Here is a 21,521-nt window from a genome sequence, read left to right as displayed (position 1 = left end):
TGGGCTTTCAGAAAGCCTTTAAAAAATCTCCTGAAAGGAATTGTTTCAAAGAACTCTTCTGGGAATAGATATTTCAACCGTAGGGTAACTGTAATGGTGTAGTGTAATGCAAAGCCGCAGTCCTGCTAGCATATATGTGCTTAATTTAGATTGGAGCCCAAGTTTGGACATGGGGCAGAACTGCACCCAAAATGACTAGGGTAGACACACTTCTAGCAGCAGTGCTGTCCCTTCAGTTCAATTATCAATTCATTCCACTAGGACTGGTCCACACTTAAACTTAGGTCAACCTAGCTACATCGCTCAGGGCTGTGAAAAATGTCATGCCCTCTGTGATGTAGTTAGTTTTACTTAACACCCTCTGTAGATGCAGCTAGGCCGATGAATGAATTCTTCAGTTCACCTAGCTGCTGCCTCTAAAGCAAATGGATTTACTACAGTGATGGAAAACCCCTTTTTATGTGCTCCGCCGAGATGGAGGGTTCATGGGTTGAGATCTCGGTGCTGAGAAAAGAGCAGTCGGAGGAGGAAGTGCCCCACACAGTGTAGTTTATTTAAGCAACACTCAAGCTGCTAGAAGTATAAATCAGTCTAAACAGCTATCACAGCACTCAAGCGGTACCAGTCAGGTGCTTACCACAATCAGGAAGAGGGAGCCCATGTTCTTCCAGTAAGCGAGTTGCCCCAGGAAGTGGCCCTACTTCCCACAGCACCCTCAGTGCACGCTACAGGCCTGCGGAGAGCTCCGAGGCAGGGCGGCACCTGGGGGTCCCAATATACCCGTTCCCCCTACTCCTAGCAATAAGCTCATTGGTTATGCCACATCACAATATTCTTGCGTGCCCTATATTTTATTGCTGTAGTCAGTGTCTGCACTACAGTGCTACAGCTATGCAACAGTAGAGCTTGTAGAGTAGACATACTCCTAGTCTAGATATAGCCAGGGAGTCTTGTATAATAAATAAGGAAATGCATATATGAAAATGTCAAGAGAATGGAGCATTTCATTTCTTCATTCCACTTCTTTGGTGTATATTGCTTTTGATGGCCTTCACCATTCACAGTATTGCCTGGTGCAATGACAATAAAGAGGAACATGCTACTTTTGTGTTTCAGCTTTAAAGAGCTGTGTTGCTCTTTAACGTGAATATGGTATTTGTGTTTTTATATTCAGGTGGAGTTCTGAACAGTCAAGTCTGTGACTTAATATGCTCTGCAAAACAGTTCCCCTTCCTGCATTTGTTTCATTAAATGGTAAGTACAGTTCTTATTTGGATATTTCAGAACGTGTAAGAAGTAGAACAAAGATTTTTCCATCTGGAAAAAGATTTGAAAGGAGAAGTTCAGCCTATATTTTTAACTGGATTTCAATGCACCATAGAATATCTTTTTTTTTTTTTTTTTTTTAAATTATTTCCTGTTCATTTCCTTCAGGCCATTGCTTATAACCACACCTAGAATTTATATTGATTTGTTTTAATCATGTTTGCCTGGTTAAATTCTAAACAATTACTCAAAAAAGAAATTATTACCCAGCTTTGCCAGGGCTTCCAGTTTTGCTTAATTACCCTGGAGACTCATTTAGTTTCTGCTGCATTTTTTCTCATTGGATCCTCTTAGATTTGCCTGGCAGAGTGTGTATGATATTTATATCAATAATGATTTTCTCCATGTATGATAGAGACAGTCTTAGAAGCAAGGTGCTAAAGGACTCTATGTTCACTTACTTTTGATGATGAGACATCAGACTAACTTCCTTGGTCTCCTGGAACCTGACCCAGTCCCAAAGTCTGGCATCTACAAGCTAATATCCTGATGCTGCAAGTTATTCCATATGGGTGGAATGCTGCCCCTATTCAGAGCCTCACTGAAGTCAACGGCAGTAATGACTAATGCTGAGCAAATAATTGATTTTTACAATTTGGTAGCGGAACTGAAAAATTGGTTCATTTCAAACAGAAACGGTTTTGTGTCAACAAAACAAAATGAAGAAAGCGGGTCTAACAAAATGTTTTGAATGTCAATCCAAATTGATACTTTTGTTTTGTCAGTTCGAAAGAAAACATCAACATGAATTGTATTGATATTGTCATCATTTTTATCTTCAGTTTATTTTCAGCTGAAACTATTTGCTGAATATGACCCAAATTTAGGAATAGTTTTGGTGCCTTGAAAATGCATTTTTCAGTGAATGTACTATTCACAATAATAAAAACAAAAAATGCCTAGCACTATTAAGACCAAACCATACTCCCCGAGCTATGGTAGATAGCAACAATGCCATCAATTATGCCACTAACCAAACAAGGAGGTTAAATAAACTCTGGTGGGGACAAAAATTCTGGCCAAATTAAAGTGGAAACAATTCTAGGTGAGTAGAAAAATGTAGCTATAATGAAAAAGATTTAAAATATTTAAAATATTTGATACTGCCTTTGAAGGTTTATGTTTATTGCAGTCTTTGAATCTGATGTACTTTAACTGTAATTCATTCTGGTGAACAAGAACATATTGTCATGATTTTCCAACTGCACACTTCTCACTTGTCATCCATTTATCATGCTGTGGCCATATGGATTTCTTGGTTATAAACAGGATTGAAACTTGGAGCACTGCTCCAAAAGTTGTCCTCTTATTGATCTCCTCCCTATTCATTAGAGAGCTGGTTTTAAGGATGTGCAGATGGGTAAGAGCTGGAACGTGCTATGGTTTTGTTCTTTTTTGGCTGTTTTTGTGTTCAAAAAGCTGCTTTGGCTGAGCATGCATATGTATGGGAGGGTGTGCACCATATGTAAATATTCTCTTAGGAATCTAGAAAACAAACACCCATTTGCTACAGGAATCTGCGTAGTAGATTGAATTTACGCTCAAAAGCCAAAAGTCTTGTTCCAGCTCTGATGGAATTCAGTGGAAAGACTCTCATTGACTTCAATATGGGATTTGGTGAGGTCCGCCATCATTGGTTTTTTTTAAAGGCTGTTTTAAAGGACTACTGCCATTAACAGTATAATATGAGGAGTTACTGCCACTAATCATAGACTCAAAAACGGGAATTAAAATCTCTGTGCTTTTTTCTTGGAAACGTGAGTCATAGTTTATAGTGACACTTTGCAAAGCGCTATCAGATCCTCAGATGAATAGGCTCTAAGAGGTGCAGCCTTCCTACCTCTGGTAAGGTAGATATATATTAGACTAGTTTTAAAGGTGGTGAAACAGAGAAACAAATTACGCATATTTCCCAAAGAATGAACCTAAGGTGTATCTAACTGCACAGTAAGCCCCCTCTGACTTAGTTCTGAACCCAAGCCACCTTTATGTCAACAGCACACAAATCAGTCTGACTCGGGTCACCCAGCATTCAGGACCAGAGTCCTAGGACCCTGCTAGGGAGATGGGTCAGACTCAGGTGCAAGCCCTTTAATTTTGCTGTGCGGACACAGGTCAATGTGCATACCCAAATCAGAAGGTCAGAGTAGTGCCATGTGGATGCGTGAGCATGGCTGTGAGACCCAGGTCCAGCAATTGTAAGCCCAGGTTTGCAAATGCAGTGAATGCTGAATCACGGGCTTGGAAATGCTGAGTCCACAAGCCCGGGTCCCACAACCCTTCTTAGTCCCTTGCATTGACCAATAAATACCAGTCCCTACCCATGTTTGTATACAGTGAATGCAAAGTCAAGCTGCGTAAGGGCACTATTTTTAATTGTGTGTTTATCAGCTGATCTTACACAGGAATTGTTATGCAGGGTCAGACCAGCAGTCTCTGGCACTGACTTTATCAGATGTTGCAAAGGAAACTTCATAGTGGACTCTTATGTAACACCCTGGCCAACAGAGGACTTTTCCACAGCCCCAGTCCTAGCTAGCCCATGTTCTGAATCACTGTCCCTTCAGACAGTTTTATTGTGTTTAATGTATCTGTGGATATTATTTATAATATCCAGTCCATTTTTATTTATCATACTCAACTTTTGGTCTTAGTAATACCTTGTGGCAATGAGTCCCATGGGCTAATTATGTGTTAGGTAAAATTTTATTTTAGGTCAAAATATATCAGGCAAAAACACTGATTAAATAAATGCATTGAAGAGCTTCCAGGCTCATACTTTTTATTGGCCTGTTTTACAGGTCAGTATTCTTAAGTTATTGATTCCCTAGGTACTGTCTTCTACAGGTAGCTGCTAGACCTCAGGTTGTATAGTATTCTAAATTTGTCAGCCATTCAAAAGCTGTGCCTGTCATTTATATTACTGATATGCAGCCTTTGTCTTCAGAGCTGATTGCAGATGTCAGCTGTATCTTCCTCATCGCCTGATTGCATTCACATTTCGCAAGTTATTCAGCTGCTTCAATGACTTTCCCATCCAGATGACAATCTTTTCAATACTATGGTAATGCGGGCTACACAATCAAAAGTGGATACTTGAAAATTCTCTGTGCCCCAGTATTCTACCAGAAAACGGTTACCCATAATTACACCAAGTGATCGAGAGATCAGTCAGGCAAAGCCACTGCAAATGACATTTATTCCATCGGAGAGCCTAGAAGAATGGGTGACAGTAGCTAATACAATAACAGTCCACCTTACCCCTGTTCGTAATTTTCATTACTTCTATTGAACATCTGTGGGCTGATTGACATCTGTACAAAGAGAAAGAGAGAGACGGCCGCCATCGGTGCTGAATAAACTGAACACAAATGGCCTTTCTGCCTCAATTCCTCAGCTCCATATTTATAGGTGCAGGGTGGGAGCGACCAGGAATAAGTCACTGAACTGAAATGGAAGAGAATACAGAGGGCAAGGGAAAGAAAAGAAGGCAAGAATGATGAATATGAAAGCAATAGAAGAGAGAGAGAGAGATTGGGTGAGTTCTTACCTTTTGTATTCCTTTCCCATCGTTAATGCTCAATTATACTGAATAGTGTTTGAAAGTCAAATAACTTAGCCTTGCTTGTTACTGCTCTGTGGACTTTTACTGCTCTGTGCCCGTCCAGCGCACAGGTGCCCTCAACAGTCTTTTAGAAATACACTAACAAGTGAACAGGTCCAACAAAGGTATTTAGGCTCCTAGCCGCCATTGATTTCAATGGGAGTTAGGAGCCTAAATATTTTTGAGCAGAGGGACCAAGGAGATGGCTACACTTTAAAAAAAAAAAAAAAAAAAAAAAGTGTTCCCAGCTCAGATTAGCCAACCCGAATTAGCTAACATGGGTTAAAATAGGCAATAGCAGTGAAGACAGAGAAACCCAGCTTTTAATTTGGGTTAACAGCTCAAGTTCAAACCTGCAGGGGTCTGTCTACACTGCAGCTGAGAGGTCTAATTTCCAACATGGGCAGGCAGACTCACGCTAGCTTAGCTCAAACTAGCGCATTAGAAATCACAGATGCAGCTCGAGTGGTGGCTTATGCTACCTGCTCAGACCCCTTGGTTCAAGCTCGGGCGGCTAGCCAAGCCACCTCTAGTGGCACAACATCCACATGGCTATTTTTAGCACACAAACTGGAGCTGAACTGGTGCGAGTCTCTTCTGATGCTGGGAATCACACACCTTCCAGCTGCAGTGTAGACATGCTCTAAATCAACCAGGGATTAAATTCCAGCAGCTAGCTGGAGTTAAAAGCAATTTCCTATGTCACTACTGCTATTTTAACTTGAGTTAAGCACACACCTTTTTGTGCAGTGTAGACATACCTTAAGTGACTTGCCCACGGTTGTACAGGAAATCTGTGGTGGATTTGGGAAATGAACCTGGTTTGAACAGGGGTGTTGAGGATAAATACACCAATGATTGTGAGGCACTCTGATATTACGGTAATAGGGCTCAGATAAGTGACTAGACCAGTGTCTCTTTTAAATAGGCAGGGTCTGGTTGTCTTCTCAGGTATGCTGGTTCTGCATTGCTAGAACTCCACTGATTGCCGTGCAGTCACCTCTACTTTACAATGACAGATCTACACTAGAAGCACTATATCGGCGCAACTGCACTGCTGCAGCGTCTGGTGAAGACACTCTATGCCGAGGGGAGAGCGCTCTCCCGCTGGCATAATTACTCCACTTCCACGAGATGTGGAAACTAGTGGCGGCGCGGACAGTGCTTAGGTCACTGTAACTTGTGTCACTCGGGGGGGGGGAGGGGGAGGATAATTTTCTTTTTCACTCCCCTGTGTGACTTAATTAGATGGACTTAAGCGGTAGTGTAGACCTGCCCATAGTCTTTTGAGCCATTCCTTCTCTCTTGCAGCATCCCTGATTTGTATCCTTCCTCCCTGACTCCAGCAGGTGCCGCCCTGGGTTTCTGTCAGAGACCTTATAAGGCGATCAGAATGCCTCTCCGCCTATTAGCTGGGAAAGAGCTTTCAATTACTCTTGGCAGCCTGCAACAGAAGGGTAATTGTAGTTACACGCTTCTCCATGAAAGGAGTCATTGTGCTATTTAAACAGACTATAAAAATCTCCAGCAATTTTGATGTTCAAACAGTTAAACAGCCATTAAAGACACCGGCAATACAAGATCTGGGTTTGTTTTTTCCAAAGGACATGCCAGCAGCAACTGTATTCTTGAATTTACTTTCCCTCAGTGAAATCCATAAAGGCCTTTTTAGAAACAATTACATTACATACAGGGTCGGTAGTGAGTAGCAGAGCTGCCCCACAGTCACCACAGTTGATATAAGAGACAGAGAGAGAATCCTTTCTGATCCTTTTGCATTTTCATCTGTTGCCAAATCATTTCACTGGGTATTAGAACTGCAAAACCTGCTACAGTCATCCAACACAAGGAAGGCAATAAATAAGTTATTTACATTGCAGTAATGCCAAGGGCCCATTATACTAAGGTGCCATGCAGATCCAAAGCAAGAGACCCCAAAAAGTTTTTAAAATCTAGACTGAGAAGCCAGACAATAGGAAGATTATCCTCTCCGTTTTAGTGGTATGGAACTGAGACACACAGATTAAGTGACTTGCTCAGGGTCACACACACAGTCTGTGGCCGAGGTGGGAAATGAACCCTTACCTCTAATCTAGTTCCTAATCTAGTCAGAAAAACTATCCTTTCTCTGTGTGACTCCACCAAGCTACTGACATGAAGTCTTTTGTCACAGAGCAACAGTGAGGGTTAAGCAAAGTCCATAAGCAGTTTGTATCTTGATGGGCGGCATTGGTTCCCCTGACAGCTACTCCACTGAGTGACTATAAGTGACAAGCAGGATCCCCCTCGCCCCCGCCCTTCCCTGTTTTTCCTGAACAACAGAAGAAAAGCTATTTCCAGACCTACCATTGCTGGCAGTGCTGAAAACTAAATGTTTGCTTTCCATAATTCGTTCAAGGTTTCTGCTTCCACTCTTAAAAATAACACCTGATTCCAAGCAAGAGGGAGTGCTATTTGGATCCAGCAGCTCAGGGTATTAAGTCAAACGCTGGGAGGTAGAGAAGCCTGATGAAATGGTTATTCTGGATGTCACTTGCACAGGACTTTTCAGATAGTGTTGAGAAAAGGTTGCACCAAGTCATTTTACAGGGAAGAAAAACAAGACGCTTGTGCTCTGCACAGCGATTGGCAAACTCAGGTTCTGGACAACATGTTTCAGCCAGCCCACTGGACTAGTGCAAGTCTCCACTCCACTCTGAAACTGATATGAAGCACATGAAGGCTAGGCACCAGGGCTCCTGATGTCTCATTCCAACTCTGCCTTGTATACCTTACTCATTTTATGACCTTAGGAAAGTCACTTGACCTTTTAGCATTAGTTTCCTCATTTGTACAAATTGGGGTAATATATATATATTATATATATAATTATTTAAATAGGCAACTTTTTTATTATTAGTTAGTAATATTTACTTGCCTGCTGGTTGTTTAGGAGAGGAAGGATGGCTTTGTAAACAAGGCAGTAGTTTGGGACTGTAGAGGTATGACTTCAGTTCCTCCTCATACCCCCGGGCTACCAGTGTGACCTTGGGCTAATGGCTTGATTTTCCTTTGCCTCAGTTCCCATGTCAATTAAATGGAGTTAATAGTGCTTCCTTTTTCTCATCCAATGTCTACCTTGTCCATTTAGATTATAAACTCTTCAAGCCAGAAACTGTGTCTCGCTGCATGTTTGTACAGCACCTAACATAATGTGGGCTCCGCTCTCAGCCGTAGCTGCTCAGTATTACAATCATGAATTAAGCAAACCCAAATATTTGCAAAGAGAATCCCATGACTTTGAGAAATCGAAGGTCTAGGGCCTAGATTTTTAAACGTATCTAAGCATTGCTTTGCTGAGCATTGCAAGGCCTAACAGTATGTCTACACTGCAGTGTAAGCCCAGAGTTCAAACTCAGGCTCAAGCCTAATCCTCCTCCTATCTACACATAAATCATTCTAACCCAGAACCCCACAAGGGTGGAGGGTCTGAGCCTGAATAAAGCTGGGACTCAGGTTGAAGGCCTGTTGCTCTGCAGTGTAGATGCAGCCCCACTGGACTGGTGCTCTAGGAGTCTGCCCAAAGTATTCCACAATTCCATGGCCCAATTTTCTTTGTCCTTTGCACAGGTCAAATGTGGTGGACAGTCAAGTTTTTCCACCGTGCACTATGAGCAAAGAGCTAGAGCAGCCACATTTGGGAGAGCCCTAGGAAGTCTGGGATATGGGTGGTGGGACTTGGGCCTGCATAATGCAGTGTAGGTGGTGGAGCCCCAGGTTGGGACCCAGCGGTCCCAATTTCTAACCTGGGATTACAAATGGGTGTAAACAAACCCAAGGTCTGTTAATTCAAGTTCTAACCCTGGGCTTACATTGCAGCGCCAGCATCTCTACCTAAGTCAGTTAGAGTAAGGTGCTTAGGTGTGTAAGTGCTATATACTTTCAATGGATGCATCCGTGTGGAGTGTGAGGGGCTGGTTGCCTGCACAGGAGAGAGCAGATAAGATACAAGGGCTGTTGACAGGCTGCTACTTAACTGAAAACTTGCAAACCAAAGGGTGGAGGTTGATACCTAACAGAATGGAAATTTCCTTTCCTGCTTATAGTGACCGTGAGTGGGCCCTGTGCACTGGGGGAAGAGTTAAACAGTTTCTTGCGAGCTGAATGATTCTGACAGGTGTTTGCCATCATTGCAGAGATTTGCCAGAGGGCCCAGCCTTGAGTGGGAGGATGTGGTTGAACTCAGCTGAATGAAATTATCTGTGAGACCATAAAGAGGAAGGAAGGTGGGGCTTTTATTCTCCATTTGGATTTAGTGGGGGGATTAGACCTGTCTCAGGAGGATAGGTGCAAAGATTTTGATTTATTTTATTTGACCCCCTATGTCTCCTCATAACCTTTCCCTGCTCCCAACTTTCTAATCCTTAGGAGGATGTAGAACTGATAGAACAGGAACATAAACTATCAGCAGTTTCCCTTTCTGGCATGTGATGAAGTAGAGGGAAGCTAGAGAAATTCTCAGGGGGTCAGAGGGCCTGGGTTATGAGGAGAAAGGGAGAATTAAATGCAAACAGACTGAGTGAAGGTTGTGCTATGATCCTGCAAGTAGCTTCTCAAGGGCCCCAGGATTTTCCTGCAAGAAGATCCTTGCCCAATTGTGGTCTCATAGGTGGCAGCTCCATCTCCCCTAAGTATCTGAGGGGTGTAAGTCCCGAAGAGGGAGGTGGAATATTTATCTAATTATACAAAAGACAGCAATGAGGAGGCAAGGGGAATTGTAGGGGGAATAGTAGAGCAGACCCTGAGATAGACTAGGCAGTGGTACAGTCTTTCAGTAGAAGGAGGGAGTGCCTTGAAACATGTGAACTCCTGCTGTAGGGAACAAGTCTGTCTTGGTTTGAGGGTGGGGAGAGAGGGACTGAATGTTCTGATATGAGCTGGGCTCTTCCAACATTCCTGTAGTTTTACGCCTATAAATGCATGAGTCTGGTGTGTTTCCAACATGAGCCAGAGGCAACCAATGTACATTGCATTTACTTATTGTGCTGTATGACAGAAACAAATCTTTCGAGGGGCATGTCTTTAAACATACTGTGAAGTGGGGTAATGGGAGGCCTGGGGGACAGGGGTAAAGAACCTTCCGCTTCTACTCTGGTAGTGGTGGACGTGATTCCACCACACCCTGAGCTGTGAGGCACCATCTTGCCACCTGCCTCCAGGGTGAGGGTGTCTTGTCTGTGTCAGCTGCATGTTAGCCCCTAACCCAACCAGCCTTGCCGCCGCTCAAGCACTCTGGCCTGTACCAGCGCTGCCTTTCCCCTGCAGGTTGACAATGGATGCACCCTAGCCCCTTCAAAGTGTCCTCTTGTGAGTCTAGCCCCTATTCACTGGATACCCGCAGAAATCCCAGCTCCTCTGTTCCCAAAGGAACAGTGTACCGCAGTTCTACCTTAGCCCACTGCTCCTTTCTCACATACAGCACTTCTGAGTTCAATTATAGTAAAACAAGAGGAAAAGTGTTTAAGAAAGACTAGTGATTCAAATAGAAAGAAACGAGAGTGGTGATGGAAACAAATGGTTACGTACAACACAAAACCAAAACCTGCAACCTTGGGCCGACACTTTACTTTTCCTGTCTAATAAAGTTGATTCTCACCCAAAAGTTCAGTGTTTTGCAGCATTTGCTGGCCCCAAGGAACCAGAACACAATCTTTCATGAAGCTCTCCATGCCTCAGTGGATGGACACAGACTGTCTTTCTCCACCATGATCTATTGAATCGGTCTTTTGTCTTTATTCACAGACAGGGGATCCACTTGCTGCTTGTTGTTCCTTTTCACTGCCAAGTGCCTTTGACATTTATAGTTTCTCACTGATCATTTTCCACAGTTGTGGGTTGTTGCCATGGTGGACAATTGAGCAACACATTACGTAATTATCTGGCTGAGGAGGGGTGACATCCGCTCCCACCCCTTCCCCGAATGGGCCAGCGTTAAGGCATATGCTGCCCTGTTGACTCACTTTCACTGCAGGGCGATAAGGCATAATTTTCAATATCGTTACATTATTCCTTAAATATCACCCATACACACATCTCGCAGTGATGATCAGTACCAGTAAGTTACAAGCTTTCAGTAAAGACCTCACATGCTACCCTTTATGGATAAATGGCATGAAAGCGGTGTATTCAGTGTAGCGAGTTTCTCATGTCTGAGACTGGAGTTGCACGTAGAGAACAGGGAGCCTTTGGCCAGCTGGAACCAATGGGTGTCTCTGTCTCAGCAGAAAATCACTTACCTTCAGATGCCTGTTGAGCAGCCTCTGTAATATGAGTTTGGCGGGACTCACCAGCAAACAGATGTCCATTTAACAAAAGCTACCACAGCGGGTGCTTCACCAGAGTGGCCAATGGTCAATGCAGCACCAGAGAATAAACTTCCCCTCTCTCTTTGTAGGGTTTTTTTCCATGGCCGGGCTGAGGCACGTCGACTGAAGGAACTTGCACTGTGTCATAACTGCTCGGTGGGTAAAGAGAGCACTGCAATTACTAGGGCTGTTGGGCGGTGGCCTTTCACACCAGAAGCTCCAAAACCAATTAGCTAGAAGGGTGCAGTTGTTCCAGAGAGAAGGGGCATCACCCTCTATTCTTCACAGAGAGCCCTATGCTAGGTAGCCTTCTATTTTGTCATCTCTGTCTTTGGTTTCTCTTATTCTTTGTATTCTGTTGTGGGGAAGCTGTCATGTTTTATCTTTAGTTATGGTTTTGTTGGAGCACAAACTTGCTTTTCTGAGGCAGGAGCTTGGGAAATTGCTCCTATCTGCACTGGATGTTGACATGGAAGTAGCCAGGATATCTGTTGTTGCTGTTCCAACTCAGATAGGAAAAGTAGACCGGTTGCAGCTATGTTTGAAAAGTCTCTGGAGTTACAAAGGCAAGGAAAGGAATGTGCAATTTTTTTTTATTATTATTATTTTTGCTGCTCCCCCTTATGCAGCAGATTCTAGATATTTCTTGTGCACGAAGCCCTGCAGGCATATGACTTCATGGAAGAGAGAAACTAATTTTCTATATTTTTCAGGAAGAAGTCCCTGAATTAACTGCGTACTTTTGTTCCCATGTGTTTTCTTCCTAAAGTCTCCTGTTCCCAATGTTCTGCTCCAGTTGATAAATCCCTGTTTTACTGAGGAATGTTCTGTCTGATTAAGAAAAAGGTTATTGGCTGGACAGATTTGGAGCTGGTATGTAATAATGTTTCGAATACTGAGATGTCGTGATTTTATGACACGGTATGTGATGAGGTCAGTGGGGGAGTTATTGTCTATTGGGTTATGAGAATCTTCTGTATGACTGTACTGAGCTAACTTACATTGGAATGTTTATTATGGGTTCCTGTAAGGTTGTCACACTGACTAATCCAGTTCTAAATGACTTGGACTATAATGCCAGTCAGTTCCCTTGGAGACTGTTCCACAGTCTGAGACCTTCCCATTAAGGAACTTCTCTTAGTATTCTGGAGATCTGTCCTGGTTATAGCCATTTAATGGCCAGCACTGCCAATGCAAATTCCACTGTAGATAGGCTTTGCATGTCTTGAAACTCAGTTTCAATCCTGGTTTAGCTGAACCTGAGGTGAAATTGTAGCCAGCCAAGGCTTGGCTTGCGCATAATAGGGACTTGCACAGATGCAGCTACCAATGTGATGAAATCTCAAAGGCCTTAGTTTCATTTAATTGTTCCTACTTCCTCACACAGTTTGGGTGAGTCCCGTGTGTGTAAAGCCACAAGTAATGTTCTATACCTTGGAGGTGGTGCACTGCAGCAACACTCCGGATATTATTTTAACAGAAGGTCTGTGTCCATCTTGCTTCAGTGGGAAAATAAGCTTATGAGGATTACAGTAACAATGTTTTCTGAGGTTACACCCTTTGACGCACTACGTGGAAGCACTGCCCGTGCAGCATTTTGCCGCTGCCAGCATTCACAAAGGCATGTACTTGTATTCGAACTTTTAGATCAAGCTGTAATAACAATGGTTGCAGACAAGTAATGTTCCTAGCATATGATGGGAAGATTCCCCCCGGAGAGGGGAGGGTGCTGGCTATGGGTCAGGACAGGAACACAGTACGTTGCCAGCACGCAAATCACATTGGAGGGACGTGGGAGCAGCTCAGCAATGAAAGGCGGGACAGAGCCAAAGTCTTCCCTCAGATTCCATCACAAAGAGGTTCTTCAGGCTTTCTCTAGAGCCATCAGTAGCTGCCCCAGTGCAAACCCCTCGTTTAGACAAGGACTCGCTGCCTTGTTCGAAAGTTGTTTCCTCCTTCTTGAAACTCATTCTTCTCTTGCGGGAGGAGGTCTTAAAAACCTAGGCCCTGTCTACTCTGCATGGACCTGGTACGTCTCATGGGCACTTTCACAGAGGCAGGAATCTGCCCCAGTACTCTTGGTCAACATTTTCCCTTCCCTTCACTATTGTGCAAGGTTCTGACTACTATGCTCCACTGCATAGGAGGCTGCATTTTGTTGGTGAAATGAGGAACCCAGTTTTTAAAGTTGTGAACACAGTGACGGAGGGTCACCTGCCTAGAATTCAGGCCCATAACACTTATAGCTTGTTTAGAACTTGGGAATGAAAGGCGCTATGGAAATATAAACTAGACTATAATATATAATAGGAAGATAGCAGCCATTAGCTGATTCCTGTGATGTCCAATCTTGCAGCCAGCCAAGCACCTGGAAAGACGTGTCTGCAGAATTTCCAAGCACAACAAATCTCCATGGTACATTCCCTGTTCTCCTAGTTCAGTGTCAGAAAACTCCATCTTGCACTATCCTAGAGAACAATTCCCACACGGGAATTTCTTGAGTTCAAAAGACCAGATCTCAGTCCTTCCTCGAGCACTGGGCAAATGAATCAGGAGTCTTGCCAAAACAAGGGCTGTAGGATTGGCCCCAGTGCTTATGTATCTTGTGCAGTCGTTGCATCTTTGTACTCTTCTGAGCTCTGCTTTAGCTGCAACCCATTTTGCCCACTCCTCTGTGAGCAGGAGGCATGTCAGAGTGACATTTAAGACAATGCTAGCTTGTGTGCGCTTCTGTTCAAAGAGCTGGGATTAGCAACATTCAGCCAATCCAGCACTTGCCCAGGGTATGTCTGCCTTAAAGCCCTGAAATCCATATCCAAGTGTGAACTTACGGCAGCCAGCAACTGAGGTGTTAGGTCTGGCAGTACATTCTGTGAGGGCTTGAAGAAGTGCAGGGAGCATGCAGGTGTGGTGCCGTGTTTGTAGGATTTGTTGTTGCTTTCTAAAAGACATTGGGACTTGGTAGCCTCGTTTGGACAGGTGCCATAATGTAGCCACGGTTCTGTTGAGGCTGCCACCTGGAGTGCTGTGAATGACTCTGTATATGTCCGAGTCACGTTCTTTCTCCCTCGCCTACCGTGAGCCCATGGGTCAGCTGGGAGGAAGAGCAATTTGACTTCCAGCTCAACTGCACAATGAATGCCCAGCTTGACGTCCGTGTGCCAGCCGGAGGGTGAGCCCCTTTGCTGTCCAATGGAGCCAGCGGAAGCCACAAATGAACTACAGCTACAATGTCTTGGTGTCTTATGGTAGCATCTGCACCTTGACGTTGCGCCCCCACCATTCAACATAATCATGTACTGGTGCAGGAACAAGACACAACGTTCTCATCTTGCCTGCCTTTCCCCTCCTGCTGTTAAGGGCTGGGAAACTCGTCTGTTCCTCCTCAAGAGCACAGGGAATAGTCCACAGCGAAGTGGAATTGAAGGAGGAAGTGGGTTATAATTTAAGCAATGACGACTGACTGGGAGGGCAGTAATGGTCTTCTGGGTAAGGCACTAGATAGCGACTCAGGAGATCTGTATTCAGGGTCTGATTTGCCACAGATTTTCCAGGCAAGTCGCTTAATCTCTTTCCACCACAGCTTCCCATCTGTAAAAGAAGGACAGCAATACTTCCTTTCTCCCTCCCTTTGTCTTGTCTATTTAGCTTGGATGCTCTTTGGATTAGGGACTGTCTCTGACCGTGTCTCCATGCAGCATGTAGCACAATGGACTCTTATCTCAGTTACACTCTCCAGATGCTGCTGGAATATAAGCAATAACTTGTGTCTGCTTGAACTGAAGGCCTGAGTTGAAGCTGATAATTGCCAGCTGGTTGCAAAGTGCAGAGAAATGCTCAAGCCATAAGTGGTGCTTAGTGTGAAAAGCCAGGAAAAACACCCAGAAAAATCCCCAATGAATAGATTGCTGTTAGGTCTGTGAGGAGGATGGAAATTCCATTTTGCAAAGTATTTTGAGTTGTTGACATTTGGCTTAATTCCAAAACCCCAAAATTTTGAAATTCTCCACAAAAGAAAATTCTGGGGGTGGGGAGGGGAAGAAATAATTTCATACTGATTAGTCAAATCAAAATGTTTCCATCATAATACTTTGTTTTGATGCTGACTTTTTAATTTTATATTAGAATAGATCATATAATACAAAATAGCATAAAAATATTGAACTGGGACAACTCCTGCGCCCCGGCTTTTCTCCAAAATGAAATGTCTGTGAAATGGACATTTTGAGAAGCGTTTCAGTTTTGATGGAACTGCTGTCTCTGATGGAGAATGGTTCAGATGAAGTTTTTCTGAGCAGTTCTACTTCGTGTATCATAAGAAAGCTGGAAGCTGAATTGCCCATTTCCCCAGGAACAACATTCTCTTTGCAGTCTCAAGCATTTGTTCGGAGTCCAAGTGCAATCCCCTCCCCCTGCTTTATAGGATTCCAGTCTCAGAGTTTTACTACCTTCATCACAGAAATTTAATTTGAAACAGGTATGTAGCTTGGTTACAACTTGGCCAGTAGCTTGTGGAATGGCATTGGGTAGGGAGTCTGTAAATCTTGCACGCAAGTGCATGCTTTGTTCAGCAATATGTTTCCCTCAGATACTCCCCCTTCCCCCACTGCAAGATTTAACAGAGGAAGCCGTGTTCATATTCTTCAGAGCCTTCCTAGCCTCAGCAGTGGAGAATATAAACAGAACAGCTTCTGAAGATGGAGACAACTCAAAGAAATGTCCCTACTTACCTTGCCCTGTCCATCTTTAACTTGGTGTGCTGCTGCCTCCCTCTTGGAATAGCTGCTCTCATCTATTCTCTCCGAGTAAGTTTGGCATTTATTTTATTTTATTTTATTTTATTTTTTTGGTACAGTTCAAAACTTGGATTTATAAAAAATGATCTTCAAATGTCTGTTACAGAGAGAGCTGGAGAAGTGAGCTCTAGTTTTGAACACAAGGGTGTTTGAAATATGGATTTTATACCCAGAAGTTAGAGGGAACAGTGCAATTTCCCTTTTAGTAGTTTTCTAGAGCTACTTTCAGCAAGTATGTGGATTGTTGCTTCCAAAGGTGAATTGCCTGGAAGGGAACAACATTTCCCTTTAACTGTGCGGGGCATGAGTGAAGGGTGTGGTGTGTTTGTGTGCCTTTTGTCTTGTGAGTGGAGAGACGCAGCACTGATTTCTATGTCCACTCTCCTGACCATAAGCTTAAGGATGGGCATTTTTGCTTTCTTGGGACAGTACCTGAGGCTCCTTGCCATAGAGCAATCAAATGCTGCCATGAGTTTCATTGTGACCAATGCATATTTGGTCCTCTCTTCTGTGTGTTCACATCACACAACTAACCCTGTATAGATTTACAGCTATGCATGTGTGCTGTGAGAAAGCTAGACATACACAGAGGCCATCGGTCCCTGTCAGCAAAGCCTCTTTCATGGGCATTTATTAGGAATTGTGTTTTTACATCTATACAAATAATTTGTACTGGTTTTTCCCAACTCCCAAAGATTTGGAATTCTGTAGGTAAATCCATCAGTAAACTGATGTGCTGGGTAGGAAAATTCCTCTAATTGAAACCGTTGTCGGTGAAAAGCCTTTTTTTCCATTGTATTGAGATACCCAGTTGGTGTATTTTCTTCTGAGCAATAACCAAGTGGAGTATTGAAGCTGTCATTTCCCTAAGAGACTTGTTGATCAGTGAAGTAAACACACGGGGATGGCAGTGTTGCTACCACAGATCCTCTGGTGAAGAATATGGCTCTAATTTAATTAGCCAGGTAAATGCTTTGAGCAAAGAAGAAGTGTGTGCCTGGGTTTCAATGCCAAGATGTGACTGGTCTCTGACAGGGTTGGTGACTGGGCAAGTGCGGAGGGGACAGGTGACAGCTGCATGGCCAGCTCTGCTTTTTCCCCCTAGAAAGTATGGTTTACTTTGTCAGCAGCCTCTCCCATCAGGCTAGGGAGTAAGGTTAACTCATCAGAGAGGGATCCTCCCCATGTGGGAGAAAACAAAACAGATGGCTATGGAATTTGAGGAGGGAAAGCGGGTTAAAGGCATTTGAAAGGTTAGAAGTCAGGGAAGGTGACTCACTCACTCTCATTTTCTGCTGTTTCCTCATGGCTCATGCTTGATCTTCTCAGTTGTCATCATAGCTGTGCAAAGAATATTTTGCTGGGTTTGAGCTCACGTTCTTTTCCAAGTAATAAGGGGCTTTGGAAGGCGTTTTCCTGATATTTAATCTCAGGTCATTTTCCCAGGAGAATCACTCTCTGTATGCCTGGGTTCCCTTCTTCGTGGATTGTTAGGGCTTCCTCTGTATGGAAAACATATTCTTTGTTTAACTTCAGTGATGGAAACAAAACATCTTTTTGCAGATGTTGATTTCAAAGGAAGGAAAAAATATGTGCGTAGCTAGCAGCTAGAAATATTAAACTTTGGAACAACTTACTAAAGGAAGTGGTACATTCAATGTCTTCGGAGTCTTTAAATAGACATTGCACATCTACCTAAGAGAGATGCTCCAGTTCCGCCACAAGTTATTGGTCTCAATAGTACTTGTGTATTCACTTGTGTATTGAGAAGAGCAGTTTCCTCCACAGCAGGAATGACTGGGTGAAATTCTCTGGCCCATGTTATTCAGGAGCTCAGACTAAATGATGAGTGGTTCCATCTTGCCTTAAAAGCCCTGAATTCTTTAGAAAGCTTGTAGATCATATTCCAAATCCCGCAACCCTCCAACGAGCTGCCTACAGATGAGCAAGCCACCAAAAGGTATTCACAAAATTACCCACCCAATAACTTCCAATAATGAAATAACAGTGAGTCAGTTTGCAGGCCATTCACAAGCGGAATGAGTAAAATTTGTGAAATAAATAAGTCGTATTACAAACTTACTTCCCCAGATCTTTCCATGCATGCTTGTTTTGTGGAACAAGGGTGATAAGCCCCAGTTCAGAACATCGCCTAAAACTATGAACATGAGCAGTTCCACTGATGTCCATGAGGTTACTCAAATATGTAAAGCAGAATTTTTTGCAGAATCGGGGCTTTAGTCTTGAGGCCTGTCAAATTTACTTATCAAAAGTTTACTTTTAAAAAACCCAGAGTCTCTTAACCTTTTATTTTATTTTATTTTGGTGATCGAATGATTGGATTTCTGCTTTGTATTATTCCACCCTTCCTTCCTCTCCACCCAGCAATTTAATCAGTCACCGCCTCCATACTGTGTGATACAGTGAACAAGGTATGACAGGAAGATCCTGAATAGAGCTGGTTAAAAATAAAAGGACCTCTCAAAAAATCAGAGAAATGTTGATGACATTTTTTTAATGTTTCCCATCAACACTTTGACCAGCACTAGTCCTGCAGTTCTAGTTGTCCCATCTCAAAAAAGATATATTAGAATTAGGGATATGGAACAGCATCCGTATGAGGAGAGATTATAGAGACTGGGGCTGTAAAACTTAGAAAAGAGATGACTAAGGGGGCATATAACAGAGGTCTATAAAATCATGACCGGTGTGAAAGTGTATTCACTCCATTCACTCCAAGGTATTTACTCCTTCACACATAACACAAGACCCAGGGGTCACTCAATGAAATTAATAGGCAGCAAGTTTAAAATAAATATAAAGAAGCATTTCTTCACACAACGCACAGTCAGCCTGTGGAGCTAGTTGCCAGGGGATGTTGTGAAGGCCAAAAGTACAACTGGGTTCAAAAAAGAATTAGATAAGTTCATGGAGGATAGGTCCATCAGTGGCTAGTTGCCAAGATGGTCAGGGATGCAACCCCTTGCTCTGGGTGTCCTTAAACCTTTGACGGCCAGAAGCTGGGACTGGACGACAGGGAACAGATCATTCAATAATTGCCCTGTTGTTTTTATTTCCTCTGAAGCATCTGGCACTGGCCACTGTCGGAAGCCAAGATACTGAGCTAGATGGACCACGGGTCTGACCCAGCGTGGTCGTTCTTGTGCGTTTAAGCGACATTGGTCACGTGACTGTTAAGCAAATGAGGTGCAGTAGGTGAGAGGAAGACATGCAGCTGCTTTTTGATTGTTTCTTTGTATCTCCTGTGTCCTTGTGTATGTTGAGGGCACCCAGCGCTTTGGATGGTCACCCACTGGGGGGGTGGTTTTATAAATCTGGAATCTAAATAACTTTTTTTGTGGGCTCGGGTGGGCTGTGCTTCCTTCCAGGTAGAGAATGCAACTGGGACAGGTGACATTCAACGAGCGTCCCAAGCTTCCCGCACTGCCCGCATACTGAATATCGTCGGGATTGTCGTAGGGATCATTTTCATCATCATCGCGATTGTCATAGTGGTGCTGGCGAGACAGGTCAAGTGATAGAAGCCGGCTTCACCTTCTAAGAACTCACTGGTTCTGGGCAATAACCATGTATCCAGTGCGAACCCGCCTCCCTACTCGAAGAACCAGCTGGGTGCAAAAAGTCAAAGACAGGAGTCCACAGCACCTCTGAGCCTGAAGCTGCGTCATGCATAAGCATTGGCCTCTCCTTTAGAAGCATTTCTCCATAATCAATTGCTTTGCGCTTTTGTATCCAGATTAACATGGTTTTCTCTCTCGGTACACAAAAATATTGTAACAAGATATAATAAAATTATTTGTATACAAGTGTCTCCCTACAGTTTGTTCCCTGTTGTATTAATTTATGGGCCCAAAGAATCAAAAGTGTTACCACCACCTTGAAGTTGCCCAACATTAAAGAGAGATGAATAAGGTTCGGGGTTTGGTGTACAGAGAGCTCAGCCTGTGTAGTACCATGGCAAACACACCGTTAAAGATCCTTTAAAAGTTTTATGAAAGATACAGAAACAGAAGGAAAAACCTTACAGTATTTGAAATGTAAGGTATTAGAAAGGCTCTCGTTTTAACAACCTGTTCCCTTTGCTGAAGAGAGATTTTAGAAAGAACCCTCTCCCCCCCCCAGTGTCTGTCCGTCTCTTACGGTCTCTTACATACTGGATATTAAGGGTCATAATAATTGTCCTTTTGGGGGAAAAGAGAAGAAATTAGTTGAGATGGGCTACAGCTGTCGTCACTGCTGATGTTAAAATCCAATCCCATTTCCTAGAAGAAAAAACAGGACACAGAAAAGGTGTCTGTCTGTGACGTTGACTCTCACATGCAGCCTCACTGCTGGAAAAACACAGGGCCAGCCCACAGTCTTATCAGCTATTCTAAGACCTGGCCAACTTGTACCATTATCAGGGTGTTTTGTTTTTAACTGCCTTTTCTGGTCACAGACTTCCAGCAAACATTTACAACAGGGTTGCAAAATATATGGTCTTGGCCAGCGAAGCCAGACTATTATTAGACAGGAGGAAAAAGGAGAGGGATGGCAAAAAGGTGTAGGAAAGAAAAGAAATAAGGCGGGAAAGGGAAAAGGCACATAGGAGTCAGTGTGTATATGTAAGACATTAGTTTCACATCCCAGGTAGTGTTCAGGGTTAGCCAGATCTAGGAGACCTAGTTGAGCTCACAATTAGGGTAAATTTGTAGGCCCAATTTTTACAACAGTGCTGACATGAACAGTAAATGATGGCTCCTGCATTTGTTTCTGCTCTGCCGTTGGACAGATGTCCTTTTATCATGCTTCCTCCTTTGTAAAGGTACAAAATGGGGAGGTAGGTGGTACTAGGGGTGAATGCACTAGCCTGACACCTCTGGAGAGAGGAACTCAAATCCACTCTGATTCAGTAAGGTACTTAAGCCCCATGAACTTCAATGGGACTTGAGCACATGTTGAAGCACTTAACTAAATCAGGGACTTCGACTCTAAATCCAAAATCCATTGAAACTGATAGGAGTCTTGCTATTGGCTTCAATGGGAAACGCGTTGGGTTCATGGTTCACCGACGGCTGAGTCTGGTAGGTCTCATCCTGATCACTGCTCCTTTATATCCTAACCCCCATCACACAATTCAGGATGTTCAGCCCTGGACTGGACTGAGGTACATCAACATGGGTGGAGAGGGCCAGGATTGTGGTGTGACAGATGGCAATTTCCTGGACACACCTTCAGCACATTTGGGGTGCGTTTGTATTAAAAATGCAACTGTTTATGTGCTATTGGGAGATGGTATGTAACTTCTCTAGGAGGAGGCGGGTATGCGAATATATTTCCTCTGGTTATCAACCCCTCTGAAGTTTTGCCCCAGGGAGGGGACCCATTCTCTGGCTGATTACCTATTCACGTTTCTTCAGACGGGATTTTCCAGGGGCTAAGAGACAAAGG

At 43.5% G+C, this 21,521-nt stretch overlaps 2 long non-coding RNA genes across 3 annotated transcripts; both read left to right on the top strand.

The window, feature by feature from the left end:
- The first annotated feature begins 1,196 nt into the window (after positions 1-1,196).
- On the top strand, positions 1,197-6,502 carry LOC137164826 (uncharacterized). The gene is made up of 3 exons (XR_010923212.1): positions 1,197-1,254; positions 4,274-4,864; positions 6,277-6,502. It is a non-coding gene; the product is annotated as an uncharacterized lncRNA (long non-coding RNA).
- A 9,159-nt stretch (positions 6,503-15,661) lies between these two features.
- Positions 15,662-19,897, top strand: LOC137164821 (uncharacterized). Of its 2 annotated transcripts, XR_010923209.1 has the most exons (3): positions 15,662-15,751; positions 15,922-16,079; positions 19,460-19,897. It is a non-coding gene; the product is annotated as an uncharacterized lncRNA (long non-coding RNA). The 2 variants fall into 2 exon arrangements; XR_010923208.1 differs by lacking the exon at positions 15,662-15,751 and having other exon boundaries at positions 15,758-16,079.
- The last annotated feature ends 1,624 nt before the right edge of the window (positions 19,898-21,521 follow it).

This window comes from Emydura macquarii, unplaced genomic scaffold (assembly GCF_026122565.2).
Source record: "Emydura macquarii macquarii isolate MOO-44397 ecotype Brisbane River unplaced genomic scaffold, CSIRO-AGI_Emac_v2 contig_312, whole genome shotgun sequence".
NCBI lineage: Eukaryota > Metazoa > Chordata > Testudines > Chelidae > Emydura > Emydura macquarii.
Note: the sequence above shows the minus strand (reverse complement) of the source record. Positions and strands in the feature narration are given on the sequence as shown.